The 17586-nt window shown below is 46.3% G+C and overlaps 1 protein-coding gene across 2 annotated transcripts in view; it reads left to right on the forward strand.

Moving 5' to 3' along the window:
• Nucleotides 1–17586, forward strand: part of LOC127032443 (zinc finger protein OZF-like) — a 605001-nt gene that overhangs the window by 497083 nt on the left and 90332 nt on the right. The window lies entirely within an intron of this gene.

The raw sequence follows: 17586 nt of genomic DNA on the forward strand, positions 1-17586 counted from the left end.
TAGCGCTACATTTCATGAATGTGCTAGAAGGGACCTGAAGAAGTCATCTAGTCCACCCCTGTTCACTGAGTCAGGATTAAATGTACCTAGATAAAGCTCCCAATCTCACTCACTCTCCTTCTCTTCCCCGCTTCTGCTGCCCATTTCCCTATGTTTGCAAGTATTGCTGGTTGTACTACTTTGATGCATGCAGCAGAGTGTGCCACAACACATTACTGATTTTGTGTTTCTCTCCCCACACACACCTCTGTCACCTCCACACACACTTGGAATCCACATGGCCAGATAGGAGGTGGTAAGAAAGGAGGAACAGGGAAAATAGAGGCTTCTTCTGTCCTCAGTTAAAGCTTTGTTATCAAAGCTGATCCTGAGTACATAACATCCCTATGACAGTGATGAGACTGGTCATAAACAGTAGTAATATTCCCCATAACAATAACAAAGATAGCAGCTTGCCTCTTACTCAGTTGCTGCAATGCTAGTCCCTCTTCTGCATCCTCCCTGGTCCATTCTCCCATCTCCTCCCTGAAGAGGTCCTAGGATTCAGATTTCAGGTCATCCTGGCTATGTCACAAAGCATGTAGCATTTGCTCCAGCTCCTCTGGTTCCACTGGTGCACCAGCACCATCCATAGTCAAAAGCCCATCCAGGGGGAAAGGGGGATCTCTGCTTGGGGCAATACCAGCACCTGGTCCAGCTCCTCGTAGAAAGGGCTCATTCCCAGTGAGTTGTCAGACTGAGGATGTGATCCTTGATTTTATGTGGTCTTGAGGGTTTGATTTTCTCCCTTCATTGTGATTCCTTCAGGTGAATTCCCTCCTCTGCCAGCAGCTATCCTCCTGGAACAGCATATTTTGACTCCATTCCACTCCAAATTGTGGGTATTACTGATCTCACACTAGAGGTCCACCAGGATCTTCATATTAGTACCTGACCAGCTGGTAGCATGCTGGGAAGATGATCTCCTAGATGGCATCTCTGTACAAGCAGTCTGAAAGTGCAGTAGAGTTGTAGCAGACCATATGCAATGTAGAGTTTAAATACCGAACCAATGTCTATACACTGGAAGGTGGCCTGTGGTGTAGAAGAAGGGAGTAGGCAGTAGCTAAGAAAATATATCCCAGGAGGAATTGTGGAAGGCACTAGAGGACTATCAGCACCTGAGTTGATTAGCCTCCATCCACACTGGAAAGTAGGCAGGTAACCAACCTGAGTTAAACCAGGCTATTGCCTATACTCCAAGCCTTTCCACTAACCCTAGGATTAAGGCATCATCTAACCTGAGTCAGAATTTTTGTGTATGGGCAGTAAACAGGTTGGGGGCAACAGCTAGGTAAGATCCTGAGCTAATTCTGCAGTGAAGCTACACCATGGTAGAGAAACATTCATGCAACCCAGTGGAGGTTCTGGTAGCTTAATATTGCAGCATACTTCTGGAAGAAATTCTGTCTTTCTTTTTTCTTCAGTGTATTAATTTTGTAATATTGAATCATACAGTATTGGTTCAGATCAGCTCTCATTTCTAATTTTATGCTTGGTTTTAGGGTGGAGAAGAACTAGAGAAGAAGGTAATTAAAGATCACATTTTATCAAAATCCAAATATCAGTTCCCATGAGAGAATGTACCTCTTTTTCCTTGAATATGGGTGTGGATGTGATAGTTCAGGCAGACCTCTCCAACACCCTGCATTTCCCAGGACATCATGAGGTGAAGCAGGGTTTGTGCCTATGTCCTGCCTTACTACACCATAATGAATCTATATCATATTGCATCTACTCTTTCTGCCCCTCCACCACCTGCGTGTGCACTACACCAGCAGTAGTCAATAGGTGGACTTGGGCTTTTGAATGGACCCCAAAATCTTTTTATTTACTTATAATTATTGTTAATTTGTTATTATTATTTTCTCTGGAGTCTGGACCTTGACTGTACCTGGACCAAGATATCTGGACCTTGGGGGGAAAAAGTTGGTTACCCCTGCACTTCACCCTACAGAGATTTGTAATAGCAGCCTCCACTCATTACAGAGATCCAGTGGGACATGAACCTCCATAGCACTACTCTAGGGGCAGTTTGTTTTATCACCCTGTGCTGATGGATTATCTCCAATGACAGTCTGTTTCTTTCTTCATCTTCTCCCCTCTGAAGAAAGCCAGTAGCTCTGCAAAGACCCCACACTGACAGAGTGAGCAGGGACTGTATCTGTGGGAGATTCTTGCTCCAGTCTCAAGTGGAGAAACAGAGCTTTGATCACAGACAGGGGCTTTCCTGGCTCCATTATCCAGATCTGGGGAGCTCCTGTGATCAGAGCTGTGATCTTGTCACTTTTCTTCTCTCTCCAACCACCATGGTCCTATCTCTGTTAAACAGGGCATCACTAGCATGACCCTCTCTCTCTTTCCACCAGCCACATATTCTGCACCTTTTCCTATACATGTAGCTGCTTCCTCGTTCCACCATGAACCGCCTTGACTTGTTTTAACCCCTGTCACTGTGCCTCGGGTCACAGCTGAGGATACCAGATTCAGGACAAACTGATGAGAAATGGGGCAGACTCACCCCAAACTGGTGATTATGCTACCATCACATATACCAAGCCAGAAACAAAAGTAATTTTCTGTCTCACCACACTGGTTAACAAGAAGTCAAAAATGCTGTTCCCTTATACATCTCAGCCCTTGTTTCAGTACTCAGACACTAGACTTTATGATAAGTGGTTATTGAAAACCAAGTTAATCAAACAAAGGGTTCATCTGATCCCAAGAGATCAGCCGCACAGCCAGGTTAATACGTAACTCAGATCTTACTCAATAATCATGCTTTTGGCAATCCTCTAGTAGCTAAAATCTAAAGGTTTATTTTTAAGAGAAAAGAAATAGAGAGTTAAAATGGTCAAGGAAATCATATACATACGAGTAACTGCAGAGTTCTTATGTCAGGTTTGAATCAGTGATGGGATAAACTGCTAGCTTGCAAAAGTCTCTCTGGAAATTGCCCAAACAGCTTGGGTGCCATCAGTCCTTCTTTAAAACTTGCTTGCTAGAAACCCAGTCCAGAGAAATGAGACAGGAAATTAAGACAAAACTGAGAAGTTTCCAAGGTCTTTTATACCCTCTGCCATGCAGATGGAATTTTACTGTCCCAAACAAAGCTCACAGTCTCCGTTTACATAAAATTACACACGATGGAGTCTAGGATCACATGCCCTTACATTTTTTGATGACTCACAGTCACAGCCATTATTCACATTCTGGCTGGGGTGTCCACAGGAAGGCTTGCTGCGTGGGATTAATTTAGTCGCCATTATGAGAATTAATTGCATTTGATGAGTCATAAACACAAAGCTGTCTGGCTTCAATGTAGATTTTACCTGATGAGTGTTATGCCAGGAACAAACACATTTGGGATACAGAGAGAGAGAGCGCCAATACTGATAACTTCAGATACAGTGATGATACATGGATTTAAACAGTATAATTTTATTTGATAGATTGTGGTTTTTCCATTGATACCTTACGTGACATACTCTGTATAGGATTTGTTGCAATTGTAGTGGTAGGAACAATGATATACATGGTCATATTTCAGCATGTAGTGTCAAAACCCCTCCCTCCGTCCCTTGTGCTAATGTACTTTTGTGCTGCAACTGCTGCTAAGCAGTGAAATTCTGGGCATGCTCAATACTGGTACCATTTGGCCTCTTGCTATCTGAGATTTGACATTTCAGAGTAGACAGGATGCAATGGGGAGGCCCCATACCAAAGTCCACCAAAGGGGAAGCTGGGACACAGTGATATTTAAGGTTGTACAATTTGCTGGGGCTCCCCTGTGGTACCAGAGTCTCCAGTTCCCTTCCTAGGGAGGGGGAGAGGTCGGGGCAGGACAAGGATAATTCTGAATCTAAGGCCTTGCCCAGCTGCTTCTTTCACTCTGTCACTGGCCCATCTCTGCCTAGCAACTGACTGTCCCTAACACTATGCTGAGATCTCAGAGCTGACAGGTAAATCCTGGAAGAGGGAGATTTCCTGGTTCACTCTGCAGCTGGGACAGATTCTGTCAGTGACATGATCAAACCCTCCCCCAGGACTGAGCTTTGCCCCTAACACTCTGATTCTCTCTCTCCCTAGTGAATGTGACTCTGGATCCAGACATGGCTCATCTCCAGCTCATCTTGTCTGAGGATCGGAAAAGTGTAAGATGGAGAGACACATGGCAGGATCTGCCTGACAACCCTAAGAGATTTGACACTATGTTCTGTGTGCTGGATTGTGAGGGATTCACCTCAGGGATACATTGCTGGGAGGTGGAGGTGGAGGTGGGGGCTGGGAAATTCTGGGCTGTTGGGGTTGCCAGAGAGTCTCTGAGAAGGAAGGGATGGATCAGTCATAACCCTGAGTGTGGGATATGGGCTGTGGAGTGCTGGTGGGGTCGGTGCTGGGCTCTCACCTCCCCTCCGACTCCCGTGCCCCAAAGCTGGGTCCCCAGCAGGATCTAGGTTTGTCTGGACGGTGAACGTAGGCAGGTGACATTTTTGGATGCTGATGATGAGTCCCCAATCTTCACTTTCCCATCCGCCTCTGTCCCTGGGGAGAGAATCTTCCCCTGGGTGGGAGTAGGGTGGAGTTCCCAGTTCAGACTCTGTCACTGAGATATGGGGGAATATCACACTGGGAACCCTGAAATCAGCCTCTCTAGCCTCATGCTCCCTAGTCTTTATGATCTTGGAGGACTCCTATGTACCCAACCTTCTGGCCTCTTATCTCTGTGACCCTTGGAATTTCCTCCCCAACCCTCCCTGCAGGAAGGTTGGCACCACTGTAAATTATCAAACACATGAGGGATGGGAGGGAGTGGACCAAAATCACAAGATAAACAAGTGTGACACTCTATGCCCCAAAACAACCCCCTGGCACCTCCATATTCACCGCTGTAATATAATTATGGTATGTATGGTACAAAGTATGCCTTGTGAAGTATCATTCTAAAGGTCTTGATCTACCAAACATTAATACCTCATTGGACTGTATGTACTATCATTGAAAGTGAAGTTATGAAGTTTTGCTATGTATGTATTACTGAAAGATGTGAAGTTGGAAACACCTAAACTAGCCTTTCAGGTACAACAATGAAGAAGCTAGACAGTGCTAATTGCCAGTGATAAGGAAGCAGATCCAGCGAAAATGCTTGCAGTGAGAAACCAGCAGCAGTTTGAACATGAACAAAAAATAGCTGATATGGAAAGAGAAGCTGCTGAAAGAGAATGCCTGTGTTTTGAACATGAACAAAGAATGGCATATGTTCGACTGCAGGAACTAGAAGCTAAGGCAAAAATGGACAAACTTAAGCTCCAACTCAAGAGAATGAAGAAACAACAGGAACTGTATCATCCTGGAAAGCCAGCTCCTCTCAAGAGCAAAGATGGGGATAAAATCTATCCAGTTTGTAACAATGTTGATATGTTGTTTGACTCTAAGCAGTTATCTGTGTGTAACCAAATTTACCCCAACACTGCCATCTTTTGTGTAAATGCTTTTACTATAAGCTCAGGTGAAGGTAACCCCATAACTTGTGCAGAGAATGTAAACGTCAATGGTAAAAGCTGTTTAGGGCAAATTACAGCTTCTAACATTACTCTTGTTAAAGCAGATTTTGTCAAACAGGAAGATTATTTACCAGATAAGAGTGTGAATATTGTGATCCTCTATGAGTTTACTATAAGTGTGCCTTTAGCTAGAATCCATCTTGAATGGAATGGTGTTAAACATGAAGTTATAGCTGGTGTAAGGAAGTTATTGTCTAAGGACCTTTTGATTGGGGATGGTATTAAAACTTTGTTCAGTCAAGTTGATGACATAAACCAGTCACAGGAAAGAAATAGTCCTGAACCTGTGTCTACTAGAGGCAAGAATTTGTCTATGGAGGGTTTCTCCAAATGTTTATATGAGGAAGATAGCTGTGTATCTGTGCAAAGAAGCAGTGCATATGTGGAAGAAATTTCTGAGTGTCTGATATCTCAGAAATTAATCTAGCATTAGATAAGGCTCAGGAAGATGTTTCTTTAGAGCAGGGGTCAGCAACCTTTCAGAAGTGGTGTGCCAAGTCTTCATTTATTCACTCTAATTTAAGATTTTGTGTGCCAGTAAATACATTTTAACACTTTTAAAAGGTCTCTTTCTATAAGTCTGTAATATATAACTAAACTATTACTGTATGTAAAGTAAATAAGATTTTTAAAATGTTTAAGAAGCTTCATTTAAAATTAAATTAAATGCAGAGCCCCCTGGACTGGTGGCCAGGACCTGGGCAGTGTGAGTGCCACTGAAAATCAGCTCACTTGCCACCTCTGGCATGCGTGCCATAGGTTGCCTACCTCTGCTCTAGAGCAAATTAAAGTTGGTGATCAGGTTAAAGCCCTAACTGAGGAAGGAAGGGGTACAGCCTTGGTGAGTGAGGTTGTGAAAGTAAGCCTGAAAAAGGTAGAAATGATTTGTTTAAAGCAGCTCAGTGTAATGAAACTCTATGAGTATGGCTATGCTCGCAACTGTACAGCGCTGGGAGTTAAACCTGTCTTTGGACAGCTGAGTAGGGAAAGCGCTGCAATCTGTACACACTGACAGCTACAAGCGCACTGTCGTGGCCACATTTGCAGCATCTGTAGTGGCATTGGGAGTGGTGCATTATGGGCAGCTATCCCAGCGTTCTAGTGGCTGCAACGTGCTTTTCAAAAGGGAGGGGTGGGGTGTGACAGGGAGCATGGGGGTGGGGGAAGAGTGGATTTTTGGAGCCGACAGGGTGTCAGCAGCTGCCTGGCAAATTCTGAACCCTCTCCCACCCCTCTCTCACTCACTGAAAGCAAACAGCAGCTGTTTGGTTTTTTCCTCACAGACTAGATAAGCAGCCACTCCACAAAACAGACCCCTGCTATCTCCCTCCCTCCCACACGCCGTGCTGCTTCTCTCCTCATGCCTCCTCTCTTCAAGCAAACACTAGCTGTGGGCTTTCCAAAGGGAGCCCCCCGCCTCTGCTCATTCACAGCAAACAGTAGCTGTGTTTGTTTTTTTGATAACCAGCTCCAGAGCCCGGATTTCACAACAAAACAAAGAGCAGGACCTTCACTTAAAAGGATTATGGGAAGCTTTCGGAGGTCAGTCACAGCATACTAAGATTATTCCCTGTTTACACTGGCGGCACAGCACTTCAGCAGCAGCGCTATACTCTTTATTCCTCTCAGGGAGGTGGAGTACCTGCAGCGCTGTAGCCACAGAGATACAGCGCTGTATGTGCCTTGCCAGTGTGGACGGGGAGTGAGGTACAGCGCTGTTGGTGGCTTTATTGCGCTGTAACTCTCAAGTGTAGCCAAGGCCTATATCTCTAAGAGAAAGCAGTTTATCTGTTAAGGGAGAGGAAAGTAAAAAAAGTTTAAGTTTAGATGAGCATAGGCAGCTTTCTGAGCTGACGGCTTTGTCTAATCAGCAGTTTGGGAAGGCAAGATTAGTGGAATGTGACTATCTCTATACCTTATCTGTTACCAGTGTGGAGAATTGTGACAGTGAAGGGAATGTTTCTGTGTCTGTTAGGGGTAATGACTTTCTCATTAAGGGAGCTACCCCAGTCTCCAAGCAGTTGTCTGTGAATAGCCATGTGTGTTGGCACAAAGGAAAGGATATCCCACTCTTTTCTGTTTGTAGAGCAGACAGAAGAAGACTGTTAGCCTCTGAAGGTTGAAAATTTATCAGTTGACCCAAAGTTGGCTCTAGGTGTAAGCAGAGTCCGGATGAACCCTACCCTGACATCTGGTGGTGAATTATGGGGAGTGTGGAAAGGAATTTTAGGTATTTGCATTGGCACACCCACCCCACCTAGCATAGCCCATGGCAGCCTGGGATGGTTATTTTGACAGCTCTGGGATCCCCAATTTCTTTGTTATTGGGGCAGGAGGAATAAAGGGTTGTCATCCTGATTATGTGAATGAGGAGCTACGAGACTGATTTATGACAGAGATGTCTCAAGATTAATTAAGTGACACTTGCTAGACAAGGGACATGGATTCCAAAACCCAGTGAATTGAGAGAGGTTGGGGACAGGTATCTGTGCCTGGTGGTGTAGGTGCCTTGTGTGAGCCAGAAGCACCAGTTCCACCCACTCCTCTCTCCATTGTGGAATATCAGAGTTGATTTTTTATTCCCTTAAGATTCTAAATACAGGTTACTGAGCTGAACTCACTTTAGGCTAATGGTACACTAGCACTGGGACTCCCCTACTGTGAGCTGAAATCACTAAGAGTTGAAATCACTAAAAAGCTGGAATTACTGAGCTGAGAGCACTGAGTGCTGTGCTAACTAGTGGGGGAGCCTGAAGCTATATTGCGGAACAGAGCAGCTGGCAGAGTGGCATGGAGCAGTTTGTGGGGATGGCTGGAGTGGATCACGGGACAGCTGGTGGAGCAGAGCAGCTGGCAGAGCGGAGCGGCTGTGGGACGGGTGGAGCGGCCCATGGAGCGAGCAGAGCCGAGCAGTTTGCGGGGACAGCTGGAGCGTATCACGGGACAGCTGGTGGAGCAGAGTGGCTGGCGAATCGGAGCAGAGTGGAGCAGTTTGTGATGACGGCTGGAGGAGCAGGGTGGAGTAGCTGGTAGAGTGGAGCAGTTCGTGGAGAAGGCGGAAGCAGAACCCCACGGAGAGGCAGGACAGTTGGCCCCGGACCACGTAAGGTGCCCCTTTCTACCCAGGCTGGGGGGGGGACACCTCTGCAGATAGACTGTTGAACTCTGGGGCTGCACTGACCCAGGACAGAGACTTTTGGATTGTGGGACTTTTGAGACTGTGGGTGATTTGGGGGTTGCTGGACTCAAAAGCCCAGGGAAAAGGACACGGCCCAATTTCCTGGGATGGGTCTTTGCTCATGGTTTGGTCTATGAACTCTAGTTGAGGTGTTTTCCCAATTTAATGCTTGTTGTTTATCTCATGTAATTGAACCTTTTCTGCTACACCGAGACTCTGTGCTTGCAAGAGGGGAAGTATTGCCTCTTTGAGGAGCCCAGGGGTATGTGTAAGATTTTCCCAGGTCACTGGGTGGGGGCTTGAGCTGGTTTTGCATTGTGTTATTGAAACAGAACCCCTGGATACTGAACCCGGCCCTTGTTGCTGTCAGCTCAGAGGGGCAGAAGGGTTACATAGGTACAACTAAAGCAAGAAGGAAGTGGTCCTAAATTTGTGTCTGCTAGGGATGATGACATTGCAACTAGGTTGCATCCAATTGATGTCATAAATAGCTCCCAGAGACCAAGCGATTCGGGTGCTTCTATTTTGTTTCTTGCTAGTGTAAAGATACAACAACCTTGTCTGATCAGGGTGATATCATATCCAGGGCACAAGAAGAGCATGAAGGTGATTTGACTGTTACTGACAGTGTGGAAACTTGTAACAAGGAAAAGAATGTTTCTAATCTTGTGCCTGTGAAGTCTAGCAGTTTACCTGAAAGTGGGGGTTGTGAAAATCCTCCTGCTGGATCAGAGGTGATTCTGGATATAAGTGAAACTCAGATGGAGTTTGGTGATTTGTCTGTTGTGCCAAAGTCATTTCTGGACAGGAACAAAGTTCAGAAAGAATCTGTTTCAGTGCTTGATATTGCAGAAGGAAAGGAATTTCTGGATGAAGTCTCTGAAGTCTGTAAAAAGTCAATAGCTGTGCCTAGTAGGGGCAAAAAGGAATTGTTTCCATTGTTTCTTAATGGACCATTGTTGATAGTAAAAGTCTCTCTTCTGAGGAAAGTGTATTCGGGCCTATTGACCAAAATCTTTCAAATGAAAATGAATCCACTGAATTTGCTTTGAAATAATTCTTTGTAGATAGCTTTGAGGAGATTTCTGGTGGAATAAAAATTGTTAAGGAGTTTAAACAGCCCTATGAGCATAACCAGCTTGGGAAATTTTGGGAGGGTTAGCCATCACCTTGATCAGCTACATCAAAGTGAAAGCATCACTTGCCTCATCTCCACTAGGACTGTATAATAATAAGATCACTGCCTTGTGTTTGCTATTGCATTGAACAACACACCTGTGTCCCAGTGTGGACATGAACTAAAAGATGCAATCTAAAGAGAGAAAAAGGAGACATCCCACTCCCATCTCCCCACCAGGGTTGTTTCCTGTGAACTTCCAAGGTGGTGTCCATGAAGGGATTTAGGTGTTGCAACACTGAGCATAATAGCACATAATATTTAGGTGCTTAAAAAATCACAAGACCAACACTAATTCACAAAGTCTAAGGGCTTGTCCACACTACAAACTTTGCCAATGCAAGTTATGTCGCCACAAAGCCGCTTCCATTAGTATATTGCTTGTGCACTTGCCTACTTGTCTCCTTGTGTCAGTGCTGCATGACCTCACCGGTAATGTTTGTTTTGATTCACTGATAGTGGAGAAGCAACTGGCTATCACACTGTGGAAACTTGCAATGCAGGATTGCTGCCAGACACTGGGAAATCATTTTGGAGCTAGAAAGTCCACTGTGGGGGGCATTGTCATACAAGCATACAGGGCTATTAATCGTCTCCTGCTACACAGGACTTTGACACCTGGCAACATGCAGGACATCATGGATTTGCAGCAATGGAGTTCCCCACCTTCTGGGGAGTGATAAACAGCAATCATACTCCTATTTTGGGCAACATACTACCCTGCAGTACATCAACAGAAAGGGTTATTTTTCTGTCATTATGTAAACATGTTGGGGGGTCGGGGAGGGAAGTGCTGCAGTGGAGCACTCCACAGGTTACACAGGGAGGTGAGCCCATGACTGTTGAAGCTGTAGATCCACAACAATCTGTATCCTCTATGCTTGCTGTTGGAGAAGCCCTATTATGTCCTGGTGCATTTCCTTCTGCTTTTCCCACTGCCCCACCTCTTTCTGCCTCTTCTCCAGGGCCCATTCCTCTTCCCCCATTCTGCCCTCCACTTCAGCCTCCCCTACACCATGGCCACAAGACCAGAGAAGCTCTGCCCCCACTACGCCTCAGTGGTGCATCAGGGAGTGAAAGCTCCTCCAGTCCCGGGGCTGCAGGGGGGTCCTGGGGCTTCCCTTGTCATTCCCTCACACTTCTGTGGGGGACCAGGATCAGGACGCTGGGGCTTCTCCTGCCCCACCCACCCCGTGCTTTTGCTGGAGAATGGGGTCGGGCATTGGGCCTTCCCCTATCCCACAGCTTTTCCCAGGGATGGTGCTGGGGTGCTGGGGCTTCGCCCACCAACCCACCCGGTGGCCGGGGATCCAGGCTTCTGCCACTCAGTGGCAGATTTTTCCAGGATCCCCCAGGTCCAGGGGGTTGGACTGGATGACCTCCTGAGGTCCCTTCCAACCCTGAGGAGAGAGAGTGCTAGAGGGATGGTGAGAGATACAATGGCAGCTTCCCCAGCCCATGATCAAACAAGCTTTGTGGGTGGGAGAGCAGGGGACTTCCCCTAAAGACTGGGGTCATGAGGTTACAAGCATGTCGTGAGCTTTCACAGGGCTGACATCCCTAAACCCACATTTTTAATTTCTAAGGGGTGGTCACAGTCAGAGGCTTGCTGTGTTAAAAGGGTCGCTAATACAAGAAGTTTAAAAAACCACTGCCCTAAGGGCTCAGAATTTACTCCTTTGGGCTCCCCCCACACTCTCAATTTAGTCTGATTTTGTTTGGGATTGACAGAATTGAACAGAGTCCTACTCTGATTTCTGTGCAGGATTCTGTCAAACCAGAGTCACTGCTAGCAACAGCAGGCAGGCAGTCCAACTGGTACACCTCTGCCCCGATTATAATGTGACCCAATATAACATGAATTCAGATATAATGTGGTAAAGCAGCACTCCAGGGGGGCAGGGCTGTGCACTCCGGCAGATCAAAGCAAGTTCGATATAACATGGTTTCACCTACAATGCAGTAAGATTTTTTGGCTCCCGAGGACAGAGTTATATTGGGGTAGGGGTGTATTTATTTTCATTTGGTTCAGGTTCCATTCAATGTGTTCAGTTTCATTTATAGTTCAAGCCTCCCAAAGAAACGAAAATAAAAGTTCAGTTACCAGTTCAAATCCTATTTTAATCTCAGTGGAGGTAAATAGAAAAAAGAGAGCTGCAACTTAAAATGGAAACTGTTTTGATTTTTGATTATTTATTTATTTATTAACTTTAACTTTACATGAATCTTCCTAGTGTTTTTGTGTTGTCAAATAAACATTTTTTTAATGAATAATTTGTTTGAACAACCTAAAATAACATCTTTAAAGGTTTGCTTTATCACATTGGCTCTCTGCAGTGAAAGGATACAGTTGAGGCCAGGAAATTTTCTTTCAGCACTCACTTGTGTTGCTGGAACCTCCCGTGCATATTTTGCTTGTTGATAAGCTTGGGCATGACATTTTTCTGATGTTCCCAGTAGTTTGATATGTTTTCTTTCATCTGCAAATGAATCAAGAATTGGCCAAATCCTTTTCTGGGCTTTCTTTGGTCCAGAAGTTCCAATTTATCTTTCAATTTCAGATGTGTCTGACATTGTTTCTATGACCTCATTATTTCTGGCTCAAGGACTTCTGTCTTCATCCATGTTTCGGTTAAATGAAATTTTGCCCAACTCAGTGCTTGCCACTTCCCCCATTCCCTCCTCTCCTTTCAGTTCAGTTACAGTTCAGTCAGTGAAACTGTTGATTAGTCCCATTCTGGGAAAATCACCAGCCCATTGTTGTATTTTGTTGTCTTCTCTTAAAATGAAAATAAGGTTTGATTCTGGTTCAAATACGAAATCCCAGTTTGAACTGGGTCTCTGGTTCCAGTGTGAGTCCAGATGGCAAATGAGATCAGCATCAGCCTGACTGTCCCTTGGGTGCTGCAGGGGCAGCACAGGGAGGCTTGGTCATTAGCCTTCCTCAGCAGAGGGCTCTGGTAATTGCTAAGGTAGAGTCAATCTCATTTTGTGCTCAGGATAATAGAGCCCTAGAACTAGCTGGGCTTCCTGGGGCAGATGCTGCTGCCTCCATTGTGATCTGGGAGCCCGAGCTGAGCAGCTGCTGCTGCCCAGCAGCACCTGTGCTGGGACAGATCATCACTAACACCCCCTCTATGCCCAGCCGAAGGGGGACTTTCTCCAGTGGCTTGAACCAGCCCCTGGGGCAGCTGTGGGCTCTGCTGGCATAAACTCCTCAGAGTCAGAGACTCCAGGTCATGGAAGAGAAAATGCTGGCAGGACCAGACAGGAAAGTGACACTGTGAAAATGGCCCTTCCTCATCCCATCTCTGCTCCTGGGTGTCTGTGAGTCCCAGAGCTGCTGCTCCCAACACACCCAGGCTCACACCCCTGTTAGCAGTGGCAATAACTGTTAGAGAGGAAACACCCACAGGAATGGCAGGACAGTAACCAATTCTTCCATGCAGAAGGGAGAGTGGAGAGACTGAAAGGGGCAGCAGGGGCAATCAGTGGGGAGGGAGGTTCCTGGCTCCCAGCCCTGCCCAGCTCCATTTCCTGCAGCACCCCAGGGCAGATTGACTTTCCTGGGAAGAAGGTGAGGAGCAGAGAAAGGAAAAGCCAGTTCCTGCCTCTGCCTAGTCCCTGCGCTGCTGGGGGAATGTGCTGCCCTGGGGACAGTGTCAGGGGGATCCCCCAAAGTGTCTCCTTTCATAGGCGCCAATTTCTGCTGATGCTGGTGGGTGCTTGACCCGCCTCTGCCTCTGGCTCCGCACAAACTCCACCCCTGTCCTGCCCCAACCCCAATTCAACCCCTTTCCCCAAAGTCCCCACCCCAACTCTGCCCCCGCTCTGCCCCTATTGGGCTCCTTCCTGAAATCCCAACCCCATCCCCACCTCTTCCCCAGAGTGAGCCACGATCCTGCTCCTCCCTCTACGAGTTTGTTATGCTGTGAAACAGCTGTTTCGTGACAGCAAAGTCTGGGAGCTAGGGGGAGAAGCAGGGATTCAGCATGCTCAGGGGAGGAGGCAGAGGTGAAGTGATGTGGGGGGACGGGGTGGGGAGCTTGGCTCCTTCTGCCTTGGAACACCCACAGAGTCAGTGCCTATGGCTCCTTTTATTCTGCTCTTCTCTACAGTATGGCTCAGAGACTCTGTTCCTGGAAGGGTTTAAAAATGTCTCACAGGTTTAGTTCCAGTGGGAGAAGTCAGGTCTGTGTTGTAATAATGTCACTGAGGGTTTTCCCAGGATGGTGGAGTCTAGAGTATCTGTCTGCAAGGAAAGAGTCTGGGGCGAATTGGGTTGTGAAATGGAATAACGCTAATTCAGAAACCTCCCCAATGGCCCTTCTCATCCTGACAGGCTGCAGAATAACTACCATGTTTTGCTTCAGATTGTCCCATTTTACGAGGCCTTGGCTACAATGGCAGTTTACAGCATTGCAACTTTCTTGCTCAGGGGTGTGAAAAAACACCCCCCTGAGCGCAGCAAGTTACAGCGCTGTAAAACACCAGTGTAAACAGTGCCCCAGTGCTGGAAGAACAGCTCCCAGCGCTGCAAGCTAAACCCCATGGGGAGGTGGAGTACCTGCTGCGCTGGGAGAGCTCTCTCCCAGCTCTGGCGCCACGAACACACTCGCACTTCAAAGCGCTGCCGCGGGAGCACTCCCGTGGCAGTGCTGCACGGCTGCAAGTGTAGCCATATCCAGAGAAGGGAAAAAGCTGTGATGGAGCCAGCTGAGGTAGGGAATTTTCTGGTGTGCTGCAGTGCGATTATGATAGAGTGGGAGGGGCAGGAAATACACAGGGTGAGACAGGGAAGGGGTGAGGGTGTGATAATCATGCTGGAACATGCTCAGCCTAGGACCTGATTTATGAACAGGCCATTGGGATGGGGATGGGGATGAACATTCCTCCATCTCTGAACCAGGAAACAGCCCCCTCATCAGGGCTGGGAAAACAGACCAGAGTGCTGGGAGCCTGAACCCACTGGGCGGAGACTGCAGTGAAATACAAAGGGAAGGTGTGGAGATTCCATAGATTATGATGAGAGGAGATCTGGGGCTCAGTGTGAGAGTTTCCGAAAGCTGTGACTGTGATATGAGGAGATCTGGGAATTAGTGTGAGAGGGTCCCAGAGCTGTGACTGTGATGTGAGCGGATTTGAGCATTAGCGTGAGGAGTTTCTCAGAACTATGACTGTGATATGAGGATATGTGAGCATTAGAGTGAGGTGTGTCTCAAAGCTGTGACTCTGATACGAGGAGATCTGGGGATTAGTGTGAGGCGTTTCCCAGCGCTGTGACTGTGATAACAGTATATCTGGAGATTAGTGTGAGTGTTTCTCAGAGCTGTGACTGTGATATGAGGAGATCTTGGGAATACTGTAATGAGATTCTCAGAGTTCTGCTGTGATATGGGGAGATCTGGGGATTAGTGTGAGAGCTTCTCAGAGCTGACTGTGAAATGAGGAGATCTAGGGATCAGTGTGAGAAGTTTCTGAAAGCTGTGACAGTGATATGAGGAGATCTGGAGATTAGTGTGAGAGGATCTCAGAGCTGTGACTGTGTTATGATATCTGGGGATTAGTGTGCGTAGGTTCAGAGCTGTGACTTATATTTGGAGATCTGGGGATCAGTGAGGAATTTCTCAAAACTGACTCTGGTATAAGGAGATCTGGGGATTAGTGTGAGGAGTTCCCAGAGCTGTGTCATGGTATTCTATCCCCAATCTGAACCTTACAGTCCAAAAAATTGGGGTACCAGCATGAATTCCTCTAAGCTTAATTACCATCTTAGATCTGATACACTGCCACCAACCAGGAATTCCAGTGCCTGGTACACTCAGGTCCCCCCAAAACCTTGCCCAGGGACCCCCAAGACCCAGACCCTCTGGATCTTAACACAAAGAAAGTAAACCCTTTCCCTCACCGTTGCCTCTCCCAGGCTTCCCCTCCCTGGGTTACCCTGGAAGATCACTGTGATTCAAACTCCTTGAATCACAACACAGAGAAATCAGGTTTGTTTCCCCCCCCTTCTCTTCCCCTCCAGGCGTTCCCTCCCTGGGTTATCCTGGAGAGATAGACAGATTCAAGCTCTGTGAATCTAAACAAAGGGATTCCCCTTTTCCTCCTCCTTCTCAGGCTTTCCCTCCCTGGGCTATCCTGGAGAGATAGTCAGATTCAAGCTCTGTGAATCTAAAACAAAGGGATTCCACCCTTCTCCCCTCCATTCTCCTTCCCTGTTAAGTATAGACTCAATTCCCTTGAGCCTTAACAAGGGGAAAAAATCAAACAGGTCTTAAAAAGCAAAACTTTTAATAAAAAGAAAGAAAAAAAAGTAAAAGTTGTCTCTGTAATTTAGATGGTAAAAGTTACAGGGTCTTTCAGCTTATAGACACTAGAGAGAAGCCCCCCCCCAGCAAAATACAATTTAAAATACTTCCAGCAAACTACACATTTGCAAATACAGAAAACAATCGAAAGACAATAACCGCCTTTCCTACTTAACACTTACTATTCTGAATATATAAGAGACTGTAGCAGGGAGATTGGCAAGAAACCTGGTTGCATGTCTAGTCCCTTTCAGGACCCAGAGAGAAAAAAGCAAAACCCAAAAAACACAAACAAAGGCTTTCCTCCACCGAGATTTGAAAGTATCTTGTTTCCTGATTGGTCCTCTGGTCAGGTGTTTTTGGTTTACTGTTTGTTAACTCTTTACAGGTAAAAGAGACATTAACCCTTAACTATCTGTTTATGACAAGCTGTGACTGTGATATGAGGAGATCTAGGGATTAGTGTGAGGAGTTTCTCAGAGCTGTAACTGTGATATGAGGAGATCTCGGGAAAAGCATAATGAGTTCTGCTGTGATATGTGGAGATCTGGGTATTAGTGTGAGAGATTCTCAGAGCTGAGACTATGAAATGAGGAGATATGGAGATCAGTGTGAGAAGTTTCTGAAAGCTGTGACTATGACATGAGGAGATCTCAGGTATAGTGTAAGGAGTTTCTCAGAGTTGTGCTGTGATATGAGGAGATCTGGAGATCAGTGTGAAAGTTTCTCAGAACTGTGATTGTGATATGACATCTGGATATTTGTCTTCCCCTGAATGTTGTCAAAGAAAGAAGCACATGTGAACCTTAAGAGATTCAGTATGCATCATTTCAAAACTGGATTGGGAAGGTTGAAAACTAGCAGGGTATAGAGGGTCTTCTTGTGGGCAATGGCTGAAAGTCCACGTGGTGGCTACTCAGCAGTCCCTATGAAATGCGCTGGGATCTCAGCCTGGTTCATAGCAGGATGGAAATTCTTGCCTCCATTTCTGTTGAGCAGATCATCATGTAAGCTGCATTGTCTCCCTCACTCTCCCAGTTTGTGAGTCTTGTGAGAAGAATCTCAGTCCCTCCCATTGCTAGGTACCTCCTAGGCTGGTGAGCAGCCCTACTCCAGGGCTCTGCGCCGGAAGGTCACAACATGAAAAGCACTAGATTTTCTTTGAGTCTTCAGTGTTGTTTTACAAACCCCTCCTCATGGGTTTTAGATTTTTCTATATGTAAGAAGCAACCCTGTATTTTCAGTCAAAATGACTTTATTTGAAACCTCAATGAAACAAGAAGGCAGAACGGTAAGGTCTGCATGAGTGCAGTGTGC

The sequence above is a fragment of the Gopherus flavomarginatus genome, chromosome 12 (genome assembly GCF_025201925.1).
Source record: "Gopherus flavomarginatus isolate rGopFla2 chromosome 12, rGopFla2.mat.asm, whole genome shotgun sequence".
NCBI classification, from domain to species: Eukaryota; Metazoa; Chordata; order Testudines; family Testudinidae; genus Gopherus; species Gopherus flavomarginatus.